General features: G+C 41.7%; 1 long non-coding RNA gene across 6 annotated transcripts in view; it reads right to left on the bottom strand.

The window, feature by feature from the left end:
• Window positions 1-8,651: 8,651 nt before the first annotated feature.
• The window catches only part of LOC129196825 (uncharacterized), a 146,475-nt gene continuing 137,971 nt past the window's right edge, over window positions 8,652-17,155 (bottom strand). For all 6 annotated transcript variants that reach the window (XR_008574236.1, XR_008574235.1, XR_008574234.1 and 3 more), the window contains 2 exons: window positions 11,655-11,839; window positions 8,652-10,220 (listed from right to left, as the gene is read on the bottom strand). This is a non-coding gene — a long non-coding RNA (uncharacterized LOC129196825). The remainder of the gene's footprint in view (window positions 10,221-11,654; window positions 11,840-17,155) is intronic.

Raw genomic sequence — 17,155 nt, 5'->3', positions numbered from 1 at the left:
AATCATCACTGCACCAGCCTTGCAGTTTCTTAGACAACCCTGCCCCTTGGCAGCCAGCTGCACGTGCACTATGCCCGGGGGCACCAAGGCCGCGCGTCTCGCAGACCAGACCGACACGCCAGCTTGAACTGGATGCTGCACGCAGCCTCTTGCCTGCTGCCTTAATGCCACTGGCTCGCCCCCAACATTTACCCTAACAGCCTGCTTCCGCCAGCATGTTGTCACGGAGAGCCACAGCAGACTGGGGCAAAGCTGTTTCCTTACGCGCCTAGCCTGCCTCCATCCCACTTCCATGAGGCAAGGTCCTGATGCAATCCCAACAAGAATGCTCCACTCTTTGATCCAGCCTGGCAATTAGCAAAAAGTCACTGCAGTAGTTGACACCAACTAGTTTTTCGTCTTCAGAGGCCGAGGATCAAAGCTAGCACAGCCATAACGACGAGGCAGGTATGCCTCTAATGGTGCTCAACACTAATGATGCTCGATGCTGTCCTCTCCTACAAAGGAGGGCACTGCAAAGGCAGACAAAGCACAGGCATCCAGACCTACCTAATGCACACCGTGCCTGCTTCAAACCAGGTAAAAGGGGTTTCCCTTTCATAAGTACTTCAATATGGCCATTTTTTGCCTAAAAGTACCCAAGAGAAGTATCTGAAAACCAGAAGCTGTTCTAATAGAACCATTTTACCTTCTTCTAAGGGAAAACTATTGCTGTACATAGGGAACCTTTGCATTTTCTGAACTGGGAAAAAAGCCCTTCAGACTTGGCTGGAAGTTCTGCTCTGCACATTAGCCAAATTACTTTAGAAAGGCAATAGAAGAGTTACCAATAGATTTATCATATGACTATCCAAAGGCATCCAGAAATTTTAGCCAAGAAGCATGAAAAAGTGAGTTAATTATACCATGACCAGATCTCTGATCCATACAAGAATGAGGAAAAGCAGGTGATACTCACATTATAAAGGTCACTCTTTTTTTTCCAGTGTTGGCATCGTGCATATTTTGTGGAGCAAAGTCTACTTGGTAGAGATTGGTACGCAATTTGTCATGTGTTGTACACAATTTGTCATGCTGTTATATGACTGTGTAAAGGAAACTCTGGAACTTAAACATGGTATAATTTCCTCCAGTACCCAAATGCTGCATATTAGTATTTTGCAATCCAGCAGAGATTTTCAACATCTGCCATCAGTTTCTGAAATGCTTGATGTATGCAGAAACAACTGAATGCATAATTCATTGTATATGCTACCATATATTTAGCTTAGAATATTAAACCTACTGTCTCTTTCAAAAAACACATCAAATATAATACTTATGACACTAGGGTCAGCCTATATCACTATCACCTGCCCGGGTGAATAAACAGTATATTGTTACATGACCTTGGGATTCGTAATCAAGGATTGGAAGTGAAGGATTCGTAATTTGCCTTTCCTCCTGCTCTGCAGATGGCACAAAATGTGAAAACGTAAAGCCAGTAGGGTTAGATGCTTCTCCAGTTCTCTCTCTCACTAAAACTGACTCTGCAGGAGTAGTACCAAGGTCCCAGACACTCCATCTGCCCCATGGGTAAGAGATGGAGGTAAAGGTGGTCCTTGGGGAGCCAGCTTCCCCCAGGTGCTGCAGAGGCACCAAGAGATGGCTGGCCAGTTACCCACTGGTGGTGCTTAGCCAGAGCACTGCAGACTTCCTAAAAGCAGTGCCACAAATAACATTGACATTTGATCTGAAAAAGACAACCTATTCCAACCCTATTTTAGATTCTTTTCTTTCTGCACTGAACCTTTTATTTTGGACAGCAGTTCTTTGGTATAATGCAATTGTCTTTAACGAATTGCTTTTCCCAGCTGTCACTCTTATTATACCAAAAATTCAGGGTGATTTGTTCAACCTGTAGCAGGGGTGTAAGACTAAGGCTAGCTCTTCTCCATTCTAAAACAGGAGTGTTTCCTCTGGTAGGAGTGGTTCATTGATGGGGACTGTTGCCTATGGATATATAATAAAGATGCCAGTATTTGGATACTGTGACAGATGCTCTCGACCCCTTAACCAGAGGAGTTTAAGGGGTAAAGGTAAAGGGTTAAGAGGTAAAGGCTTGAGCTGTAGCTGGGCCAAGAACTCCTCTAGTTTCAACCTGTTCTCTGAAAACCCACAAAGCAGCAGAATGACACAGTAAATATCAATACCTCTGAGTTTGGAACATTGATCATGTGATTAACACATAAATAACAGGTGGCTTTTCCAAAACTCATTTATCAAAAAACAAAGTAGGTTGTGGGTACAAGGAGTCTCATGCCTACTTTTTCCATCGCATGCCATTTGACTACAAGCCAACCACTTTATCCCATAAATATGGCAGCCTAAGTGAGCCTTCTTTAGGCTCTCCCTGCTAAGCAGCATGGCTGCATGGCAGCAATCTCCCCTTGAGCTGGGACACCTTTTGTGGTTGCTCCTCGAGGCAGAGAGACCTCTTACCAATGGCAGACTGCTGGGTGAGCCCAATCTGAGCTTGCCCTGAATTGCAACTAGATTGCCTCCAGGTGACTATCCCCTTCAGCAGGGACGTCTCAAGGTTTGAGAATCTTCACCTGAGTCTCGAAGATCCTTCCTTGCCTGAGACTGAGAGACCCCTTATTCCTTGACATTGAGAGATTCCTTGCCACAACAGATCCTTGGTAAGTGGCTAATAGCTTGTTAAACTTTGTAAGCTTCACTAACTCAATTTTAATTTGTATATTTCTTCCATGCAGTAATTAATAAGGTGAACCTTGCCATTAAACTTATTGAACCTTAGTAAACTGCTGTTAAACCTTGTTAAGTTCCATTGAATTTATTGAACTCTGTCAAATCATTATTTTACCTCAATAAAACATATTGTTGCTTCTCTCTTTTGAGTGAGCTGCATTCCACTCTTCCATGACAGATACGTACCAGACAATTTAAGGTTTGTAGGCTGGGCTCAGAGCAAACTTGTCCAATGGTCATGATATATCATAGACTGCTCTCTGGCTCTCAGGCCTTAAGATGTTTCTTCCATTGCTGGTTTTTATGAGGGAAAATGAGAGAAGCTCTATGAAATCACCTCACACTCTCAAAATGGTGCTTTAGTTGTGGGTGACACAATTAGCCACATCTGCAAAGCAGTGCATTTGCTGATTAGTAAATTCTCACCTCCAAGAACCTAGGTTAAATTTTAGTTTAAGTGCTTTGGTACACAGAAAAGGCATTGCAGTTGCAAGTTTAAATGCCAGGTACTGCAATGAACATATGAGTAAAGGAAGGCTTTTTCTCTGGAAAAAAACGGTATGTGGATTTCAGTTTGCAGATGAAAGTTACTTGCTCTAAAATAATTGATCAGTAAGAGATTTAGGTTGGGTTGCTCTTCCAATCTCTTCCCTCCCAAGATATGGCAAATAATTCTGATTACTGAGGAATCATGATGACAAAATTTAGTAAAGCAAATTACTATTAATATTGAAAATTTTATATAGAAATGCTTTCAGACTCACTTAGCCTCACTGCAGGGTATTAACATAGCCTAAATTCAAAGGTTTACTTTCCCTGGCTCCCTGTATAGTTAAGGACTAGAGGTAGGCTCCTGCAGAGCTTTATTCAGAGTGAGAACCTCACCTGGAATCATCTTCTCCAAAACCATTGAGAGAACCTAACTACTACACAAGTAGCACCTGAGTCTGGAGCTTAATGCTAGACAGCATATATACTATGATTTTGCCTCTAGCATCAGTTGTCATTCATCTAGTTGTTGAAGAAGCTGACAGATCTGCATTCTCCTTGCTCTTCTTTCTCCTGCACCTTAAAAAATATTTGCCCTTCTTTCACCCAGTGGCACCTCACCATCCTCTTCATTTCTCAAAGATATCTGCTAACAAGGCTTTCAGACAGCATCATCCCACTGTTAAAAATCCAGACATCCATACAGGCCACCTGATTTAAAACTGTCTTACTTAGCCAGGCTCCCTCCCATAAGCTCCTTTCCAGGCCTGAGCCTGAGCCTTGCGCTGCTTAGTGATGTTATGATCTACCCAAGGACTACTTCTGTATGCACGTAAGCCCTGGTACAGTTACATAGGTAAAATATGGTAAGCAGCCTTCCAGTTCTGACAATCAACAATAACAAGGCCTCAGCTGAAGTGCAGATATTTACAAAACCTTGGATTTTGCTAATAAACATCACAGATTTTGTTGCATTCCTCATATGGATCATATAAGATACGCTTCTATAGAAGCCTGCCAATGACTCCAGTGACTGTGCTGAGCTCACCAAAGAATGATCAGCCCAATGCAGAAGGGTTAAAATAGAAAGAAAAAGTAAAAAAGAAAAAAGTTCTCTGTCATAGGAATTAGCAAAGCAATCTACTGCATTTCTTGGTTGGGGGAGGACATCAGCACTAGCTGGCATCCGCTCCTAGGAGGGGGAAAGAACAAAGTCAATGGCAGAAGGGAGTGAAATGTTTCGACAGAGAGGGAAGACTTGCTCCACCTCAAATGAGAGACACTGCTAAAAGAAAAGGAGAAAGAAAGAGTATGAGAAAAGGCTGTAAGGGGTGAAAGAAAGCTAGCATGACGGAAAAGGAAAGCACACAGGGAGGATAAAGAGAGCTCCATGAAGAAGCAGTTCTGCGGAGGGACCATGCTAAAAGCCAAAACCGGTGCAGCTTTAGCAATGGCACTTTAGGAACAGAGGAGAGAAATGTGACCCAACAGTAGCCAGGAGAGATAAAGCCTCACTGAACGGGTGCGCCATGAGTAACAATGTAAGGAAGAGAAGAAAATTTCTCACTCGCTCTCTCATAAAAACTGAACTTTTCACAAATCAGCGCTGCCAACATAGCTAAACTACTTACAACACTTGCAAGTAGTGCCTGCACCTGTCAATGAGAGTGATTATTAATTTTGTGTGCATAGGTCATGGAAAAAGTCACATAGTTTCTCTGTGATTTAGTTCCCCATCTGTAAAGCTACCACCTCTGCGTCATTAAAGGCAAAGAGGCAATAAATTGACAAGAAACAATATAATAATAAAGAAGCACAAAGCAGATGATTTAATGGCAACATCAGGCTCAGTTCTGGATCAGAAAAAATGCTTATAAAACAGTGAAGCAGTTAACTGATGTATTTTATAATAAAAATATAAGCAACTTCCAAAACAAATCTGAAAAGGGAACAGGATAATTAAAAATATCAGTATGAAACTGATGTGCACTCTTTGCTGCAGGCAGTCACAGGCTCTGCTTCCCTGTTACCTGCCATCCAGTAAGACTTTTCCCCCTTCTTTACTCTTGCTAATTGTCAGGGTTTAAAGGACACTGAAGAGCACAGGATGGGTTCATTAGAATTGCAAAGTATCGCTCCTTACCATTTGCAGCAGGGTACCATTCATCTCTGTTGCCACACCATACTGTGAGGTGGCACCAAAAACCAGATGCCGCAACCCAGAGCTAGGGAATGCTAATCATCCTACATTAGACACAAAATCACGCGGGATTCAAGGTTCACTGTGGTTGAGAACATCTGCTCATGGCCGTAAATGACTCCCAAAAGCAATCTGGGGTGGGCTTTGTGTTTTTGACGTGGTCAGCCTCCTTCTGCTGGCCTAGAAGACCTGGGTCAAATTCTTGGCCATTTCTTGCAGCCCCTTGCGTCTACGTAACCACCTCTTCTGTCCCCTTCCTTCAGTGAAAGACACGACTACCTCTCCTCAGATCCTTTGAATGCTGGGATGCCACCCACAGTAAACAATGAACACAACCATCTCTTTCTTTGCTTAGCTGCTGATAGGTGAAGTACAATATAAATTACAACTACAGCACAGAGCTCAGCACAGCGGTCTGTCTATGCATAAACACCATCACATAGCTTAGCTAAAGGAAGCACAGGTTGACCTTAAAGTCATGTCCAGACCACCACTTGAGTTTAGGCCACCTCAGAAATTTCTACCTTTCCCCTTTAAAAATGTTTATATTTTACTACCTTCCATAATAATACCACACGTTGCGTTCTGTCCTATAGCAAAAAGGAAGCAGAACTGGAAAAGGTACTCAGTCAGCACTACACTGTGGTGCCAAAGCAGGACTAAAGAAGTAACTATGAGGTTGCCAGATCAAAGACTGAGACTGGGTGTGCTGGTCAACAGCCGGCTGAATATGAGCCAGCAGCGTGCCCAGGTGGTCCAGAAGGCCAACAGCATCCTGGCTTGTATCAGACATAGTGTGGCCAGCAGGACTAGGGAAGTGATTGTTCCCCTGTACTCGGCACTGGTGAGGCCGCACCTTGAGTGCTGTGTTCAGTTTTGGGCCCTTCACTACAAGAAGGACATTGAGGTGCTGGAGCATGTCCAGAGAAGGGCAACGAAGCTGGGGAAGGGTCCAGAGCAGAAGTCTTATGAGGAATGGCTGAGGGAACTGGGGTTGTTTAGCCTGGAGAAAAGGAGGCTGAGGGGAGACCTTATCGCTCTCTACAACTACCTGACAGGAGGTTGTAGCCAGGTGGGTGTTGGTCTCTTCTCTCAAGTAACTAGTGAAAGGACAAGAGGAAATGCTCTCAAGTTGTGTCAGGGGAGGTTTAGATTGGATATGAGGAAAAATTTCTTCACCAGAAGAGTGGCCAGGCATTGGAACAGGCTGCCCAGAGAGGCGGTGGAGTCACCATCCCTGGAGGTGTTCAAAAAACATGTAGACATGGCACTTCGGGACATGGTTTTAGTAGACATGGTGGTGTTGGGTTGATGGTTGGACTTGATGATCTTAGAGGTCTTTTCCAACCTTAAAGATTCTATGATTCTATGATTAAGTTACTTTGCATTTGGTATAGGTCTGTAGTCCTGCTTGTATTGACATCAATAGCAAGCCTGCAGTTAATTGCAACAAAAGATGTATTTTAGGAAGCAATCATAAAGAGGTAGGCAGGATTATCTAATGGCATGTATGTATTTTACTAAACGTGTTACTTGTCAAGCTAATTAGTTACCCTGTAAATGAAAAGGTCAACCCTGCATAATATTTGCATCTCATTCTTTCTGAGTCAAATTTCCTGTGCGTGGTAGGTGGAAAGAAATAAATTCTACTGAAGTTGTGAACGGCAGACTGGAACACTTTGGCAGGCAGAGAAAAATGAGAAAAAAAGCTGTTTAAGGCTGATCTGAAGCTAAGAACGTGGAACAGGTCCATCAGGAAGATACCAATCCCATGGCCACCAGCTCCACACGTACGATTTGTTGTGAATAGCTCTGCAGCCAGGCAATACATTGAGCCTGTCAGTCACACTTTTTTGGCTGCTTTTGCTGCCCTTTACTAATCCACATATGCAAGCCGAGAGCCAAGGCTCATGAAACCACTCCACCACACCAAACCCGTACTTTTGACCCCAAATTGCCGTTCTCTAGAGAAGACTTACCTGACATCCCACACTGCTGTGTGCACACTCCAGCTGTGTGCATATTTCCCCCAATTTCCACAGCTGGAGGCACAGTCCAGCACAGTACAACTATTCCACACCTGCAGCTCACTAATTTTGCAGCTCTCAGAGCGTTGCACATCTACAACAGCCTGGATCCCCTTTTCTTTTCCAATGCCCTTGTCATTTACGTATATGTGAAGTATGCAAACTTGACACAAAAACAAATGCTTGAGAGGTATTGACAAAGCCATTATAAAGAGGTTAAAGAAGCAGCAGCACCAGCAGCTTTCTTAGGAAATATCAAACAGAAACAAAGAGAACATTTCAGTATTTGTAGCCATGGAAAAATCAACGGGGCAATCAGCAGATTAACTAGGAACTTTTGGATTTTTTTTTTTTTCTTTTTTAATGAAACAGCAGGTTTCATGTTTCAGCCTGTAAACATTCTATGCCAGGAGAGGATCTTCAGAGGCTCTTTGCCCTTGCTAAAGGGCTTTACTTAATGGGGTGTTACATGAAAAAGCGTATCTGTTTTTCAGGAGAATGTGCCCTGCGGGCTCACTGAAACAGTGGCAGCAACTAGAGGAAAAGAAAACCACGATATGAAATACATCTTAGCTAATACAGGTTTAAATATATACAAGTTACTCTGCCAGGACTGAAAACTCTGGCGTAATAAATCTCTCTGCAACCTGTGCACACAAAGGAGGTGGCAGGGGACCTCGCTCCCTTTCAGCAAGAAGCCACATCTTCCGGGCAGCGTATCCTGCTCTCAGAGGCTGATGTCCTGCTTGCAAAAGCCACCCAAGCCAGGTCAGAGCTTGCTCTCCAGCCAGGCTCCCCACTGCAGGCAGCCACGGCAGCACGGGGCTTGGCACGCATCCCCTCGCCCATGGTCTGACCTTCCGCAACACTTCAACGGTGACTGATACATGAGCTGGGAATTTAAGGCCACTATAGGTATATCACAAATAATTGTGTCATACTTCAAATGACAGATGATTTGAAATATCTGAATTACGGTAGACTATTTCCTTTGTGAGCCAGGATAAGAATTTTGCGCCATGTTTTTCTGGGCTACATATAAGAGTGCTGGCCTATACATAAGAGGAGCAAATGGATTGCTTAAGACACAATATAAAGAAAGTTTAGCTGATGGATTGTATTTTTGAGACCCTTCATTCCCCAAATATTTGAACCAAAGCTTTAAATTCGGATGTACTTAAGACTTCTTTATTTCTGGTGCATATACAAGCTTATGGCCAGGAAGCACTAGGAATCAGCTAGTCCATTATAAATGAAGTGAACACATATTCGGATATAGGCCTCAGAGGAGACCCCCCCCTACATCTTCATTCCGGCAGGATTTTCCTGAATCCCAATAGCAGTGAATGCAGCACTCAGGTTCACATTCCTCTACTCATGGCACATTTGAGAATCGCTTCCTTCTGGCACCGAGTCACCCATCCTACCTGTTAGAAGCGATAATTACTCCTCTGTATTATCTGAACTCAATTATCTACAAAGGAAAAACCAAAATTTCTGGGTTTTACTCCTAACGCTCACACAAGAGTATCTGTTTTGTGTGTAACTGTAGAAATACTTTAGGAGCTATCAAAACCCCCATAATATGTACAATTGTGGAATTAATCTGAAAAGGTTTTGGTTTTTGGAAGAAAAAAATTCTGTGTCTGTATTAGCATTTTATGAGCAATATGGAAATTGCCAGTGCTTACCTTGAGGGCCCAAGTACCTTTAAACCCAAATTCCCTTTGAAGCCAGAGACTAACGGTTCCATTTTGTAGCTCTTCTACTGGGAAGAGAAGTGTTCGGCTCTGTGCTGCGCCATTTCCACCGCATCAGCCCCAGCTGTCCTAGTCTTGGGTTGCTTTTTGTCCAGTCTTTAACATACAACTTGATGTAGAAAGAGAAAGCCCGAACAGTGATGCAGACTTATTCTTAAAATAAATGATCCCTTAATCAAAATTGGATGACTAACAAGCATAAAATTACAGTTCTAATACCACATATAATCGTTTATCTCATTGCAAAGAGGCATACATCATTTGCATTGTGTTCCAGTAGTGTTTTATACCCACTTTACCATAATCTAAATGAGCATGCACAGCACAAACAAATGAAGATTCTAGCCCATCTTATGCATTTGCCTGGGGAGCATGATGTTGTTTGTTGTGGGTGCTTTTAAAAATTGTATGGCTATAAATAAACATGTTAAAATGTAAAGACAATGCAGTGGGCAAGCACACTGCCTGAGCAGTTGTAATTGTGAGATAAATTTTCCATAAAGAAGGGATATTTTAACTATTTTTTTTTCTGGTCAGCAATTTTAATAAAGTATATTTGAAACTTACATGAGCTATGGAATAAGTTCACTGAAGAAAATTTAAACCTGTGGATACATCAGCTCAGCATGCGGGTATTGCCAACCGCATTTTCAGCTCAAAATATATATTTTCTTCTGCCCACTTCTCATTATCTGGGATTTACTTAGCAGTCCAAGCCAGAGACTCAGCTTCAAACAACCTTAAAAACTTATAAAAATGGCAATCATTAAAGTACGTATTTCTTTCCTTGAAATTACTTCTGCACAAAGGCTGTAAGAAGCTTTTGCATCTCCATCTGCAGCATCCCTCCTATACCCAAAACCACCACAGCTGTGAAGTTCAATAACGCGTAGTCCTTCAGAGAGAGCAAGTATGGCTTCACATGACAATATTCGCAAGAGTCGGTTCCCAGCTTCCATGTAGGACTTCACATCTTTTTCTGACCTTGCAGACCTGCGAGAAACTGGCACTGAAAACTCTGACATTTTATGAGAGAGAAGCTGGTCGTCTACTTAATTTTAGAGAGCTTTATGTCTTTTTCCCTCTTAACAGGGATAACTCACTTGGCACAACTGATCTTAGAGTACAGAACTATGAGTCTTTACAAGTAAAAAGATACGCATGCTAAAATACACTTGTATATTCTTAAAATCATTTATCTGTGACATATGCGGCATGAAGATGAAAATGTGATATGGTCTAAATGTTTTATTGTTACTTCACTTGGACTGACTTGCATTACTCACTGCTTGATTCACCATTTGTGCAACATGCTTTTCTGATTCTGCCCACAACCTAAAGCTACCATCCAAAAACCCAAGGAGCAGTACAAGCTTGACACAGATTAACCTCAAAAGTAAACTACAGCTACATTAAAGAACTGTCAAGTTCTACCTGAAGATTATTTGCTCAAAGAATGGGAACATGACAGAGATGCTAGGAGGATGAATGATCCTCAGCAAAAATAAAACAGATAGATAGATGTATACTCTGCACGGCACATTAAAACCTTTAGAGCTCAGCACAGTATTGTCCATCTTTTGCCATCAGTCTATCTTGTATGTATTTAGCACTTCTAAGAATAACTGTATGACATGTAGATATAAGGTAGAAGTATGTTTATATGAGAAATTAAGTATTCTATGTTATTAATCTTGGTAAGCATTGCGTAGATGGTTTATTATCTATATGTCCAGCTCTTCTTATTGACTGACATTCAACATTCTGCTGCTGGGGGTGGGGTTAATTGCATCCCTCTACTACTTTAGATTAAATGAAGCAGTCATGCTTTCCTAGCAGCATAGTATTAAAACCATTATTTTGTCTTTACACAGCCATATTTGTGCAGTCGTTCCCTTCTTTCTTCTTTTTTTTTTTTTTTTAAATCAGCTCTCTTTCCAGTAACCCCCTTCTTGTATACCAAAGAGCGGTGTTCAGCTTTGACCTCATTTGACCTTCTGCCTCATTTGTTCCATCTCTTCTTATAAAGCATTTTCCTTCAGCTTACATGCTTTATCTTTTTCTCCTAAATTCACTTAAAATTCATTTCACCAGCCCTCCATGTTTATCTCAGCCTGGCTGTTTAGAGTAATCTATTTTGTGGCATAGTTTCAAGAGGCTCTTATGTCCAGGCAAAATATGTCCTTTAGTTTACTTTTCTCTAGCTATTCAGGACTGTCCGCACAGAAATCTTGCTCATTCATCAAGTTTGATCGCTTGGTCTTTAAACAGCAGAGATTGCTCTTTCCATATTACACATTCCATAGACCTCTCTTCGACCTTCTCCCAAAAATATGGAAACATCACTACTGTCTTTCTGTCTTTTGATGTTTCTCTAGCTGTTAACAAGATGTGAAAAAAAGATTCTAAAGGCTTTTCTTACTTTACCTTAATGATTCTTCTGGAATTTGTGAATGTTATTCATCTAGATCAGGTGCCTTGTCAAACTTTAATGGTTCCATGTACTTAACTGTGTGCTCTGGCATAATCATAAAGCCTTTAATATCTTCTGTGGGGAAATACATTCTCGTCTTCCAGATGTGACCTTCAGCTTATTTTCAGAAATGTCTATACTATGGAAGAGAAAACACAAGGAGTTCTCTGAAATAAATTCTTTACTAACAATAGTTCTCATTCATGTTGCTTTATGGCCTTGCAAGCTAGATTTGACAGATAACTCTGTACATATTATATGCTTTTAAAACAATTTCTTTTTACCATATTAATGGCATTAATTAGCATTATTATTACCAACATTAAAGTCTAAATTTTGCTTATCATCAATTTATCATCAATATCTTCAGCCTTCCTTGCAGCTACAAGAGCTCTCCCTTTTTCATGTGAAGGATTTTCTTCCTCCATAAGTAATTTTATTGAACTTGAGGTAAACTCTGGGTTATCTGATCCAACCAATCTAGCTTACATTTGACATTCACATACTTTTCACACGTGTAAGCGTATACTTTCATAGCTCTTACCTTCTGCAACAGAACATTGCACAGAACAGAACCATCTGTAGCCATTCATAATGACACATACAGAAAGGGGGAAATTCTAAATTTGCTTCACACTACCAGACTTGTGCCTGTGATGTTGGGTATTATAAGACAGAGGCAACAGTTTGCAGGCCCAGCAGCACTTCCGAGCAGTGCTGCTAGCGGTGCAGAGCCCTGGAGTAAGAGGATGCGTAGCATACGTGCCCTGCTCAGCCCGCTCATTCATGTTGTGCAACTGACAACTGTGAAACTCTTTACTGTAGATAGAGCTTGAAGATGCTGCCAGGGCCAATGTATATATGTATGATATTACACACACAAGAAAATCTCAACATTTCAATTCAGATTTTTTCCATGCTGCCCAGGTACCAAGTGCCTGTCTGGTGCTCCTGAACATAGGTTACGGCTTGTTGATTTAACTGTTATTAGTTCTGTATCATTTCCCTATATGTTCCCTTACAAATGTTTTCTGCATACGCAGAAAAAGACCAGGTAGGTGTATATATGTATCTGTGCGGTGTACAGGAGCTGGAGAAACTAACTACACTACCAACAATAATTAGATACTGTCCAAATACACAAGGAGGCAGTCGCTATTGTGAATGTCTTACAACATGACGCATCACACCACAAGGCAAGCATTTGACTATTTAAATTAAAATACATACACTTATATTTTTGCTAGATAACTATTTTTGCATGGCTTTCTCCCCAGTTAGATCATTATCCGAGCAGTAGCAGGTCCTTGTTTAAGACTGCTGCAGTGCAAGATTGTTCTTTCCAGGCAGTGCCATTCAGTGAGTCTTCGCCAGTTTGCACTGATCCCACTTGCACTCCACGTGCTCTCACCCTCCTTGTGTGTCTTTTACTGCTATTGTGCCTTTCATCTACAGGACACTTCCCTTTCGTCTACTGTCATCCCCACCTTTTTCCTTAGAAGAATATTTCACTTTATTGCTTCTATATTTCAAGCTTGCAGCTCTCCCCGCTTGCTTTGTCTAATTGGCTCTTAAAACCTTTTTCACAATGAAGCAATTAATTAAATTATTTTGATCAATTTCCAAAATTTTCTAAAGGAATTGCATAATGCAGAAGTTTGCATTATAATTTTCTTAGGTATTTCATTTATGTGACTTTGGAGCTTTTTTGCATTTATTGGGACAGAGATAAAGAAGCAAGCTTGGCTCTGTAGGGTAGCTGGCTACGGAAACTGTTTCCAAAGGGAGAGTCCTTAATATCGGTCTCTGCTACAACTGTTGCCATACATGATCTACCACCCGTGTAATAGAAAGTAACTAAATTTTCCTTGAAGCACAGACTAGAGTCTTCCGTACCCATGGAAGTGGCCTAACGGCTACGCTGCAAAATCAGGGTTACTCTTGCTCCTACTCCCTAGCTCACTGAATCTTTAAATTTTCTATATAATCTGCCATATCTTCCAGGGCAGAGTTTGAAAGTACTTATCCTCCCCAGCAGCCTGTATACCGGGGAACTTTCCAGGTCAGATTGAACTTGTATTACCAGAAAAAAGGACAAAACGAGATTTCCTCTTGAAAGGAAGCTGAGGAGGAGGTGAGAGGAATCACCACCTACTTCTTCTCTGGTTCTCTTTTAAAAGAAAAGATTGATTCTTGTTCTATCTGGTTTTCTGTGAAGAAGAGGATTAAGTGCCTAATTTCATGGCTATAAATCATGTGTGGAGAGAAATGCACAGTTAAGCACCTAAGCTTCTGAGAGGGTGGGGATTTAAAACACGAGAAAGTCCTCGGGGCTTTGGTATTGCTACCTCAGATGGCTCACTGCTTGGGGTTGTGCATGCCATCACGAATCACAATCTTTCTTTTACATCGTGTAGGAAACCTACGACTCCAGCTCAAGGCTACAGATTCTGTCATGAGTCTCCAAGTATTAAGTAGTATCGAAGTCCTTGTTTGACCAGAGCTTAAATGTCTATAACTCATAGATAACACTTGTTTACTTCTTTTACACATATAACACTGTATGGTTTTGATCATCCAGACACAATATGTTTCAGCACCTGGAGCAGATCATGTGGCCCTGGTGAGGCCACACCTGGAGTCCTGTGTCCAGTTCTGGGCTCCCCAGTTCAAGAAAGACAGGGAACTACTGGAGAGAGACCAGCGGAGGGCTACAAGGATGATGAGGGGACTGGAGCATCTCCCTCATGAGGAAAGGCTGAGAGAGCTGGGTCTGTTTGGCCTGGAGAAGAGAAGACTGAGAGGGGGATCTGATCAATGCTTATAAATATCTAAAGGGTGGGTGTCAAGAGGAAGGGGCTCTTCTCAGTGGTGCCCAGTGACAGGACAAGGGGCAATGGGCACAAACTGGAACACAGGAAGTTCCATCTGAACATGAGGAAAAAGTTCTTGACTTTCAGGGTGACTGAGCACTGGAACAGGCTGCCCAGAGAGGTTGTGGAGTCTCCTTCTCTGGAGATATTCAAAACCCGCCTGGACACAGTCCTGTGCAACCTGCTGTAGGTGATCCTGCTTTAGCAGGGGGGTTGGACTAGATGATCTCCAAAGGTCCCTTCCAACCCCTACCAATCTGTGAATCTGTGAATGATATGCATGCAGGTATGTGCACACCAGCATTGGCAGGCAACATATTGATGCAGTGTATTGAAATCCAATGTACCAAAGGGCACCAGACTTAGTAGGTGCTGACACCATTGATGTGTGCCTTACCTTACTGCTCTTCTGCCTTACCATCCCACGTATGGCACATCATAAGTCATGCCTTGACCTGTTCTGTGTTTCGTGGCCTTGCTATAGCTCTGAATTTCTCTTCTTCTCATCCACTGGTCCCCTCACCACATCCAGGCTAGCGCTATTTGCATGATCTCACTGCTGTAGCAGGGGGCAGGGTATAGGAGCAGAGCAGAGCTGCTGGATGCACGGGGATGGTTGGAAGTTGTAGGTCCTGCAAGAACAGCACATTGTCCAGGGTCTATATTTCAGGAGTGGAGGGAAATGGAAGGTTTCGAGGTTCCTGGCATCCTTATGCTGCAACTTGCAATATGATTTAGAGGTGTCTTTCTCCTCTCCCTAGCCAGATGCACCATCAGCTCCATAGTCAGCAAGACAGAGTGAGATGATAACTCTCCCCCTCCCACAGCCCCTCAAAACCCCAGAGAAGCTTTGCCCCAAGACCCTAATGGTTTCTCCACACCTTTTGCTTTCATTGTATCAGCCTCATGAAAGATTCAAATCATATCACCAACTCTGAGCACAAACAGGCACTGCCATCATCTGATTCAGCATTTATCTGTCAAACAGCCTGGCTTTATGCAAAAAGTTGAGAGGCTGAAGCTAATGAAGCCCTAATCCTAAAACTAAAGACAATAAAGCAATCAGCTGATGGAAATAAAAATAGGATATATTTTTAGAGGATACATACATACACATACAACTGGCAGAAATACTTAGTCAAAATTTGCCTGCCATAAAGTCCTTGTCTCAAAATTATAGGAATTATTTGGATTTCTGAAGATAGTACTTCTTTCAAACTCACAGTTTAAATGAAGACACACAGAGTAAAGAAATACTAACATTACAGTTGTACTTTGTTCCTGGGGCAAGAAAAGTGAAGACACAATGAAAAAAATAATGAGAGAAAATGGTGCCTAACAGAAAGAAAAACTGTCAGCTGGGGTTACCTCCTCATACACTGAAAAGTCAGTCACACTGAGGGCCAGACACTGGTCCTGAAACCTAGCTCTGAACTTTGACAACCTGTGCTAATTACGTTATTGAGTGATCATGTCCATTTTCTGTTAACTTTTGTTTGCATGTTTCATTTGCTAAAAAGGTAATTTTTAGCTTCTAAAACAGGCATTCTAAGTGAAACTCAGAACTCTGACCTGGAAAGATCATATAAATGGGATTTTTCTCTGTCATCTCTTTATGTTTTTGATTATTCTTGACATTGTATAATCTTAAGTTATAAATAGGAAGCATTTTGAAAATGACATAATATCTTGAGTCTAATAAGAGAATACCAGAGCTGGAAAATATGCTTAAGAAATCAAGTTTACATGGCAAACTCAAGATGAAAAATTACACTGGGCTTCACTGCAATGGAATTTAACTCTTTTACAAAAAATGTGAATTGTGAGCTCAAGTTGAAAGCTACAATTGAAATGTAAACATTCCTTATTGAAAGCAAGATGCCGTATGAATAACAACAAGTACAAAAGCTGAAGACTTGTGGCACTACTGTATAGAGCGGTGATGCTTTTTCACCCTTTCAAGTGGATCTAATTCAGAGGATGTCCCCCAGCTAACCCAAACATTCAAAGTCCGTGTACTTGTTCCTCCAGCAGAGCATAAATTTGTTTTGGAATATTCTAGCTGAATTGATTTCTTTTTCTTTCTCCTTTCTACCCCATATATATTCTTCCTATCTATTTTTAGGTTTCCTATGTCTAAGCTCTGCACAGGTACAAGGACTGGTACTGCTGAATACGTGACAAGCTTGCCAGATTCTCATAAATTGCTAAAAATCAAAATCAATTCTTTCTTTTCTGTGCTTGGTCCTAAAGAAGAGAACAATTTCTGCTTTAATTTGTACAGATACCTTTACTAACTATATCAATAACTACAAATTCACCCCAGACTATGTGGAACAGAATTCAGTTCCTAGAATGTGCCTGGGGGCATTTCCTGGGCTCAGCATGACTCTGCATCACCCCTGCAGGAGGCCCTGGAGGTGCTCACCAACAACTCCTCCAGAGTCTGGGGATGGCCAAGGAGAGAACAAACCCAAGGGAATGGCAGTTCAAAGGCTCCCTTTAGAGTTAATGGGAAAAGAAATGTTCCTCCAGAAATGGATTCAGAGCACCTGCATGACACTACTCCTCTTAATATTCTT

This window comes from Grus americana, chromosome 1 (assembly GCF_028858705.1).
Source record: "Grus americana isolate bGruAme1 chromosome 1, bGruAme1.mat, whole genome shotgun sequence".
Taxonomy (NCBI): domain Eukaryota; kingdom Metazoa; phylum Chordata; class Aves; order Gruiformes; family Gruidae; genus Grus; species Grus americana.
Note: the sequence above shows the minus strand (reverse complement) of the source record. Positions and strands in the feature narration are given on the sequence as shown.